General features: G+C 39.6%; 1 pseudogene; it reads left to right on the forward strand.

Moving 5' to 3' along the window:
• The first annotated feature begins 5051 nt into the window (after positions 1-5051).
• On the forward strand, positions 5052-5753 carry LOC114047848 (annotated as a pseudogene).
• The last annotated feature ends 4459 nt before the right edge of the window (positions 5754-10212 follow it).

The raw sequence follows: 10212 nt of genomic DNA on the forward strand, positions 1-10212 counted from the left end.
GCCCTTGTTTCAATCTTGAGCTCTAGTTGGCTATCACCAACTGCCATTAGGATATTTTGAATGGATGTCCTATAGATATCTAAAACATACCATAGTCAGAAGAGCAATCATTATATTTTATAATATAACATATCTCTCTTCCATACTTCCCTATTTCTGGGTATGGACATCCTTCTAGTCACCCAAGTTCACAACCTCGATGTCACCCTCAACTCCTCACTCTCCCTCAACCTATATACCCATTTATTTTCCACATTATCTTATCATTTCTACTTCCACATATCTCATATTCATCCCTTTATCTCCACTCAGCCATCAGTCTGAGCCATCAGCCCATTGTATGAGCCTCCTGATTAGGCTCTCTGTCTCAAGCCTTGCACCATTACCATTTGTCCTCCACATAGCTGCTAAAGTGATTTTTTCTAAAACACAATTCTTCTCAGATTACTCTATGACTTAAATAAACTCCAGTGGATCCCTGGGATCAAATCTAAACATCTCTGTTTTGCATTAACTGCTCTTCACAACCTGGCCCCAACCAGACTTTCTTGCCTTATGATAAATTCTTCATGTATGTTTTGGTTGTTGTTGTTCAGTCGTTTTTCAGTCCTGTCTGACCCTTCATGACTCCAATCTGCGGTTTTCTTGGCAAAGGTACTGGAGTGATTTGCCATTTCCTTTTCCAGCTCATTTTACAGATGAGGCAAACAGGATTAAGTGACTTGCCCAGGGTCACCCAGGTAGTAAATTTGAACTCAGGAAAATGACTCTTCCTGACTCCAAGCCAAGCACTCTATGCAATGAGACAGCTAGCTGCCACAATCCAAAACTGGCTTTCTTAGTGTTCCTCACATACGCCATTTCATAGCTCTCTGGCCTTCTATCCCTGGAATGCCCTCTGTCCTCCCCTCCATGTCTCAGAATCCTTTATTTCCTTCAAAACTGAGTTCAATCACTCCCTTTTTTCTGAAGCCTTTCTTGATCCCCCCCTTCCCTTACCTAAAATACCTAGTTATCTATTTTGTATATATTCTATATACACTCCCACATGTACATATTGTCTCTATTAGAATGTAAGCTCCTTGAGGACAAGAGCTATTTCATTTTTGTCTTTATGTCTCCAGCACCTAAGACAATAACAGGCATTTAGAAGTCACCCAATAAATGTTCATTTATTGATTGATTGACATGGGAAGGAGGGAGGGAGGATGTCAAAGAATTTGTAGCTTATAGGAGATGAGCTAAGAGCATGTCCAGGGCATGCTGGGAACTCAGGAGCACAAATAATATCATCTTGGGTTTTCAGAAGCACTTTTCAGCTTTCAAAGTGCTTTTACACCCTTTAACTCATTTGATCCACACAATAACCCTATGAAACACATGACATAAGTATTATTATCCCCATTTTACAGGTCAGGAAACTGAGCCTCATTGAGGATAAGTGACTTGCTAACAGTCATGTGAACAGTAAGTGGTAGACCCAGGACTAGAATCTGGACCAGGAGTGACGAACCTGCCGCCTTAAGACCACACGTGGCCTTCTAAATCCTTAGGTGCCGCCTTTTGATTGAAACCAAATTTTACAGAACAAATCCATTAAAAGGATTTGTTCTGTAAAATTCTATAGTTCTATAAAAGTTCTGTAAAATTTGGATTCAATCAAAAAGCCGCATTTAAGGATTTAGAAGGCCACATATGGCCTTCAGGCCACAGGTTCCCCATCCCCGATAGACTATCGAATTCTGAGTCTATTCTTTTTTTCCTCTACATAACAAAACATGGTTGTTTCTCTCTCTTTTGGACCCAGTGCCTTCTCTCAAGTTCAAGGGCAAGACTGCCAAGGCAAACCACATTTGTCAATCTCTTTCCTGCCAGAGCCAAAGGGACATCAGCGGTATTGCTATAAGAGCCACCAATGATGCATAGCCATTGATTTCTGAATCAATAAAAATGTTTCCTTGTTGAGCTGGGAATATATCACAGGCTGTTAGTTTTGACTTAATGCTATCTAGTGACTTGAAGTGTACTGTACTGAATCCTACCCGGTACACCTGCTGCCCTCTGGGAATGGTAGCTACTTTGGAAATGGGGAATCCTTTAGGCCTACATGGTACCACTTAGCACAGCTGAATTTGAGTGACGTCTACTAAGAAAGCCAGACTTATTCTGTTGGCGCCAAACACTGGGCACATTCCAGAAGGCCAAAACCACAGCTATTCTCTCCCTGCAGAGAAAAGTGAAAAAGACCATGTTCCCAACAGGTTCCTAGACAAGTACCTCCCTGTCCTTTGGAGAGTTCTGACCCTGACTATATCTCTGAGGGTGACTAACATCTACATGGACTAACTTTATCACTTGAGAAACACCCAAAGCCCTACAGCTTGGCATTCAAGGCTTGCCACAGTCTGAACCCAGCCTATCTTGCTGTCCCACCATTTCCCAACACATACTCTGCTGCAGCCAGATAGTCTGTTCACTATACTCCAAACATGTGATGCTCACTGCAGCCTCTGATGGCTCAGACTTGTAGCCAGTGAGAGTCTGGGCTCATGTGAGAAGCAGGAGGGACAAAGGAGCGTTTGGGATTGCTGAATTCTCTCACGTCTGATAGAAAGGAGTCATGTTAAACACGGAACTGTGGTCTAAAGCTGGTTGGAGCACAGTGCTCTTGAGGTCCAAGGTTTTGTCTTTTAGGCTTTATTTTGTGGCTTCCTTGCTGTGAACTGCACTCCTAATTCTGATGATCCATTTTGTTAATTAGTTCCCCAATCATGAGGAAGACAGAATGGGAAAGTGTGAATGACTCAGTGCAGTTTTCCCCACTAGGTAAACAATTCAAAGTCCATATCCTGTGGATGATGGGACAAAAGTATCATCATTATAGTCAAAGGATAGCATAGCAACATAGGACACTGGAAAAAGCGCTGGCCTGGGAGTCAGGGGCCAGGGTTCTAATCTGGACTCCCACACATAAAAGATGTGTATCCATGGGCAAATACTTAATCTTTCTGCTCTTTCATTTCTTCACCAGTAAAATGGGAATAATAATAATACATGTACTACCTACTTCACAATACAGTTGGGAGAAAAGTATTTGAAACCATTAAAGTAGTACTGGAATATGAATTGTTATTATTCTCCTTGAAAGTAAGAGTGGAACAAAAAATGAGTGGAAGTAGCAGAGGCAAAATTTGGTGACTTGGTATTAGAAAAATAGCAGTAGCATAGTGGTACTAGTACTAGTCATAGTGCTAGTAATACTGGAAGTAATAGTAGTAATAGTTGTAGTAGTACTAGTAGTAATAGTACCACTAGTAGTAGTAATACTAATAGAATTTACTAATACTAAAATACTAAATAGAATTTCTATAGCACTTTAAGGTTTGCAGAGTTTTCTACATGTGTTACTTAATTTGATCCTCATAACAATCCTGTGCTATTATTATCCCCATTTTATAGATGGGGAAATTGAGGCTGGAAGAGGGTCGATGACTTATCCAGGATCATACAACTAATACATGTCTCAGGACTTTATCTCAGATCTTCCTAACTCCAATTCCAATGCTCTACCCACACTGTTCAAATGTTAAATGAACTGCCTCAGGATGAGGCAAATCTCCCATCACTAGAGTTCTTCAAATAGACGTTAGTTGTCAATCAGTTCATAAACATTTATCTAGTATTTACTATTGTGCTAGACACTGTGCTAAATGCTGGGGATACAAAGAAGGGCAAAAGCTTATCCTCTCAAAGAGCTCACATCTGATGGAGAGACAACATACAAATGTTTATGCACAAACAAGCTATATACAGGATAAATTGGAAATAATCAACAGATTTGTAAGACAGTGGTGTCAAACTGAAATAGAAACAGATAGCTGGGGGCTGAATATTGTCTTAGAAAACCACAAATTAACATTGTCTATGTTGTTTATTTTCAATATATTTTGTTAAACGTTTCCCAAGTTCACTTTAATCTGGTTTAGTCCATGTGACAGGGAGACAGGGAGTTTGACATCTCTGTTGTAAGACATCTCTGTCGATGGCCCACATTATAAGATGAACTAAACGTCTTCTGATGTCCCTTCTAAACTCTTAAGACTCTGGGATTTTGTACTGCAGAGAAAAACAAAACACTTGGCCAACAGTGGGCTATATAATAAAAGATGTGTAAAAGAAGAAACTCAAGGAATCACGGATTGGTAGTGATTGAAATGACCATAAGAAATCAGTCTCCTAATTTTACAGATAAGGGAAGCTGAAGCGCTGGAGAGTTATGCCCCTTTTCTTTCCCAGGGTTACCTACTTAGTCAATGGCAGTACCAGGGTCCAAATTTACTGGGTATTAAAACTGGAAGGACTTTAGAGATCATCTGGTCAAGAGATTCCTAACTTTGGATTGAGAGTCAATGGATGGATTTCAGGGAATCCATGATCACGGAGAAAAAAATTCATCTTTATTTTCACTAACTGATATTTAGCATTTCCTTCAATTATAAATGTAAGCAACAAAACATTATTCTGAGAAGACATCAGTAGATTTCACCAGACTGTCAAAGGAATCCTTGATACAAAAAAAGTTAAGAATCCTTGATCCAGTCCAACCTTCTTACAGACACCATAAGTTAATAGAGCCCATGAGAGGTTAAGTGAATTGCCCACCATTACATAGATGGTAAATTCTAGAGTCTGGATTTGAACCTACCCTTCTCCCTCCACAGAAGTGCTTATGCTACTCTACCACACTCTCTTCTCAAAGGGAGCTTGTAAAAGATAGGCTTACAGTAGGAAAGATAGAGATTTTAACCCAAACAAATAAAAATGTAATATAGGAATGCTTCTTCTGCTGAAGTCCTACTCTGATACCTGGTCATGGCATGGAAGTGACTAGGAGCTATAGAAGGAGAGCATATGCTCTGTCAAATACTATCTGGCTAGAAAGTCTTAGTAGGGAAAGGAGGAGTAGTGACTGCTGCAGCTGGAGGGCCCCCCCCATCCCCACCACCCATGACCCTTTGGGCCAAGCAGCAGCTAGGGCACCATGGGCTTATATGAATCCTAAAGCCATGGCCATATCTTGAGGTCCTGCTCAATCCGAGGGGCCCACAATATAGGATTATCTGAATCAGCCAAGGCCGACATGGGAAGAAGTGAAAGAACAGCTAGAAAAGAAAAAGAAAGACTCAGAGGCATTAGCTGAATCTGAAGAAAAAATAAATGAGAAATAGAAAAAGAAACTGGAAAAACACAGGGAGAAATTGTTAGGTGGAAGTAAGAGTTCATGAAGGAAAAGTGAGGAAAAGGAAAAGAAGAAATCTGGTAGGTCTTCATCGTCTTCTTCATCAAGCTCTGATTCTTCCAGCAGTTCTTCAAATTTGGAAGATGAAGATGAGAAATGAGGGAGGGAAAAGAAGAAAAAAGAAATATCATTCACATAGATCTCCAGAAAGCTTCATATCAGAATTGGAATCAGATAGTAAGGATAACAGTAAGAAAAAAAAAGAAGTCAAAAGATGCACACAGGAGAGAAAAGGATATCAGAAGTCTGAGCAAGAAAAGAAAGAAGATGAATTCTGAAGATAAACCTGTATCATCTGAATCTTTATCAGAACCAGACTGTATAGAAGAGGTGCAAGCAAAGAAAAAGAAAAACAGTGAGGAGCAAGAAAAGATCACAGAAAAGACAAAAAAAAAAGAAATATGGCAAGAAGAAGGAAAAGAAGTCCACTGGATCAGGTGCAGAGTGGGCATAACCCTAGGACCCCCGAGATCTCCCTGCCAGAAAGCGCAATGTCTAAAGGAAACTTCAACTGTGAGCTTTTCAGCTTCTGCTACCCAAATGCATGAGAGCTCCTGTGTTTTAGAGCCTGAGGCCGTGGGCCGGAGGAGGCCATGATTGTTGCCTGCTGCTTATTACAGGGAGTACATTCACCTACTTTCTTTGGTTTGATTTTTCTCCCCAGAATTCTTAGATCTGGGAGATAATCCACTAGAGATAATACACATCTTAAAGATGCACATCAGAGATACTCAGATGACTACGGTTGGTCTTTTTGAAGCAAGGGCATGGCATGAATGCCCTCAAAATCTTTACTTTTGTAGATGTCTATTATTTTTTCCTTTAATTTTTTATTTACCTAGGGTATGGTGAGGTGAGTCAGGATGGGGAGGGTGCTGCTATTATTTTAGCTAGGTGAATAGCGTGCCTTTTGACCCTTGCATATCCTCTCTCTTTCGGTCAGGACAGACACTGTGCTTCCTAGAGAAGCCAAGAGCTGGATGGCAGAAGTCTGTCCCTTTGCTGAACTTAGTAAATGAGGAGTTCTGGAGCTCTTCTGTCGGCTAGCTACTTCAAGTAGCAAAGAAAGACAGCACTTGGCAGCATGAGTGAGCTCTGAAACCTAGGAAACTTACCTCCACTTCAATCTTTTGAATATTTTTAGTAGTAGAATGTTACATAATTTGAATTAATTTTTGTTATACTTTGGAGGGAATCATTTCATAGAGACACTGGGGTTTTTTATAGATAGCTAAAATATTCTGAAATATTTTGCATGTTTTACACTATTTTAAGTTTTAATTAACCAGGGAAATTCTATTGTAACCAGTGACCATTACTTTTTGTATGAATTATGTTCCGGTTGCATTATTTCAAGTGTGTAATTTCTTACTCTTGCTATAATAAGTTCATTAACTGTGTTTAATTGCGTACTTGCCGAAAATATTTAGCACGTAAAAAACAGGTTTTTGATATTTAAAGGCTTCATATTGAAGCTGATTTGCTAAGAACAAGCTAAGTAGCAGGCCAAGTATGCTCTATGCCTTGTTACATAAAACCACTGCCAGAATCTCAGTAAATATACCGTTTAAAAAGTTTGTTGTCTTTATCTATTAATATTGAATTAAGACAGGGATTAAAGTAAACTAAGGTGACATGATTGCTATTCCTGTGGCATATTTTACTAAGATTGGGTGCCTCAAATGTCTGCCGCTGAATTATGTTTACCAGCGATGTTAAAAGGAACCGATAAGTCATTTTTACTTCACACTTTTATAATCAGTTACATGAAATATAATTTACTGTCCATTGTGCCTGCTATAAAGGGTCTAACTGTAGTATCGTAGTGCACAGAATATTTTGGCATGACAAGAGGCTGAATAAATGGCTATTTTGCAAAAAAAAAAAAATAGTTGTGTTCATTTCAGCCCCCTTTGTGTGTCACAAAGAAAATGAAAAACCAGAAAATACTTGAGAGACCAATTGCATAACAGCCCCTCCCTGCCCCCAACTTTCCAGCAGTGAGAGAAAAGATTGTTAAGATATGTTTTAAGTCCTCTAGTAATGCTACACATCAGGTCCTTAAGTATGCTTCATCTTTAGAGCTAAACTCTCTTAATCATTTCTTGAATGGCTATGACACTGGTGCCAACCAAGAGATAGGAAATTTAAGAATGACATTTTGTATACGAATTAACCATTTCTGAAAAAAAGATCTTCTGTAACAAAAAGTAAAAAGATAAGTATAGGAGATTATTTATACTACTATAGAAGTACCAATTTTAACATGTATGAAACACCTCTTTTTCATTAGCTGTCTTATGTTCAGATTATTTTTGTCAAGCTTTGCAGACTTATCCAGGAACACAGTGATCATTGATACCAGATATGTTGGTTTTATTTCCTTTGAGTATTTATGTATTACCTGGAGACAATGATTGTTGTTTGATCATTGCTTTTGTGCTGCTTTTCAGTGTTAACTCTCTAGAAAGAAAGCCAGACTATTTTATTGTTATCTGATTACTATCTTTAACTGTCTTCCAATAAAGGGTGCAGGAAGGAAAAAAGAAAAAAGAAAAGAAAGGCTTAGTATGGCAACCTAGTGGTGAGTTGGACATCCATACTCTTTAGACCAGCCAACTAAATCCCCAGAGGCTTATAGCAGGTTGAGCACAGGGTGATGAATATTTTGGCCACAATTATGAGGACCATCTATTAAATAAAAGAGGGGTTGTGATTTGCATCAGTGATGGGAGTGCCAATGGTGATTTAACCTCAGATCCTTAAAATACTGGATTATTAAAGTAGGAAATACTTAGGATAATTATTCTCTCAGTGAATATTTGCCTTTACTTGTGCTTCCTCAGAATTGTAGAAGTAATCAAAGTCATACTCCAAAAGATCAGGCCAAAATATAAATAGGTTCAAAGAGGTTTGAATGTATTTACTGATTAAACAATTAGTTTCAACATAACCAGGGATGTGTTGGTAAATGTTTAATGACTGACTCTTTGGGGGGAAAATGTATGCATGACACATTTTTTAAGCTTAATCTATATCATTAACATTTTCTTCATCATTTCCTTAAGTCTAGACACTCAACAAAATGTATCACGCCCTGATTTGTACCATTTGCCAGTTTCTGAAATGTAAATGCTCACACTGAAAATTTAACAATTGCCTCAGGAGCCAGTTTGAGTTGGCTGCAGCACACTCCTAAAAATAATACGATAGAAAATGAAAATGAGAGAATCCATTGGGTGAGATCACATTGATATAAATGAGTCACCAACAAGCGAATAGATCAATCAATCTACAAGTATTTATCGATCACCTACTCTGTGTCAGGCACTATGTGGAAAACAATAGACATGTAAGTCATGGCCCCAGCCCTCAGGAAGTGTACACTTTAGTGGAGAAGATGAGACTTACACCCCTGAAGCAGGTGAAGAACAATTAAATGCTAAACTCTTGGTTGTTATTGTTTAGTTGTTTTAGCCACATCCAACTCTTTGTGACTGCATTTGGGGTTTTCTTAGCAAAGATACTAGAGTGGTTTACCATTTCCTTCTCCAGCTCTTTTTACAGAAGAGGAAACTGAGGCAAGCAACGTTAAGTGACTTGGCCAGGGTCACACAGCTAGTACGTATCTGAGGCGAGATTTGAACTCAAGAAGGTGAGGCCTGGCACCCTATCCATTGTGCCACCTAGCTGCCTTTCAGACTCTTGGTACTGACTCTTAAGGACCACAGAAGCTCAGGGAAGAAAAGAGAAGCATGACCAAGGGTGATCAGATGAAATTTCACAGAGAAGGTGAAACTTAGGGCTTTGGAGGATAGACAGGATTTGGAGAAGCAAAGGGTAGGAGAGTGAATGTGGTAAGAAAATCAGAAATGAGACTATGTCTATGGGAGAAAAACAATGAAAAGAATGAGATGTTTATATAGAGTAGTGGAGGAAGTAAGGTCAGAATGTCAAGGGTCTTCACGGTCAGGTTCAGGAGTCATTAGAGAGCCACATTAGGGTCTGGGGCAGGCGAGCGGTGTAATGAAAGTGGGACAGGGGAAGGTGCTCACTTAGCTCAAACAGCATACTCCACTTGAGAAAAAAAGGGCAGGTGGCCCTTTTAGCTCACTACTCGCCAGGTGTAACAGAGACAGTGTTACCTCTCTATCACCTGCAGTAAGTCTCACCCCATCCATTGACTGCCAGAATAAGCTTTGGATCCTACCACATTGCTTGCCATCTTTATTATTCTTCCCTATGCAAAAAAATTCCTCAGATTTGTTATAAAAGAGTCCCTGAAAATCACTATCAACCACACTTTCCAAAGGCATCCTTTGCTAACTGAGTTCAATATTGTTGGAAACCCAGGCTGGAGTGCTGCAGGACTGACATGGGGCCTTGGAGCCCAGGCTCTTCCTTCTCCAACTCCTCCCCCCACAATCATCCCATCTCCCAAAGATTTGGGGTTTCAGAAGCCCATCTCATCACCTTCCTTTTAGCCTCCTTGTCAGTTTTCCTTCCCTTCTCCAAGTGCTCCAAGGTAATTTTAAAGAACACCTCATTTAGCTTTCATTTTGCTCTGGCCTGGCTTCCCCATAAATCAGAACTGAAGGAGAACTTGAGAGGACTGAGCTAATCAAGACTTCAATCTCAAAAAAATGTTTAAATATAAATCAAAATAGTTGAAGGCTCTCCAGAGCTTCAATTTTCTTTGAAAGCCTAGTTTGTCTTGCTTGCCTTTTTTTCCTGCTCTGAATTTCATCCCAGCACCCCAGTGACATTTCCTAAGTATTTTTAGAAGTTTTCTTTGAGAGGAAGCGTGAAGCAATACAAAAGTGACATGTCTCTTGACCCAGGGGTCTCCTGGTGTCTCTTGCGAGCTGGAAAAACTTCAGGTTTTAGAAACTGCTTCCTGACTAGGCACGAAC

This window comes from Vombatus ursinus, unplaced genomic scaffold, assembly GCF_900497805.2.
Source record: "Vombatus ursinus unplaced genomic scaffold, bare-nosed wombat genome assembly UNPS02014791.1, whole genome shotgun sequence".
In the NCBI taxonomy this organism is placed as follows: Eukaryota; Metazoa; Chordata; class Mammalia; order Diprotodontia; family Vombatidae; genus Vombatus; species Vombatus ursinus.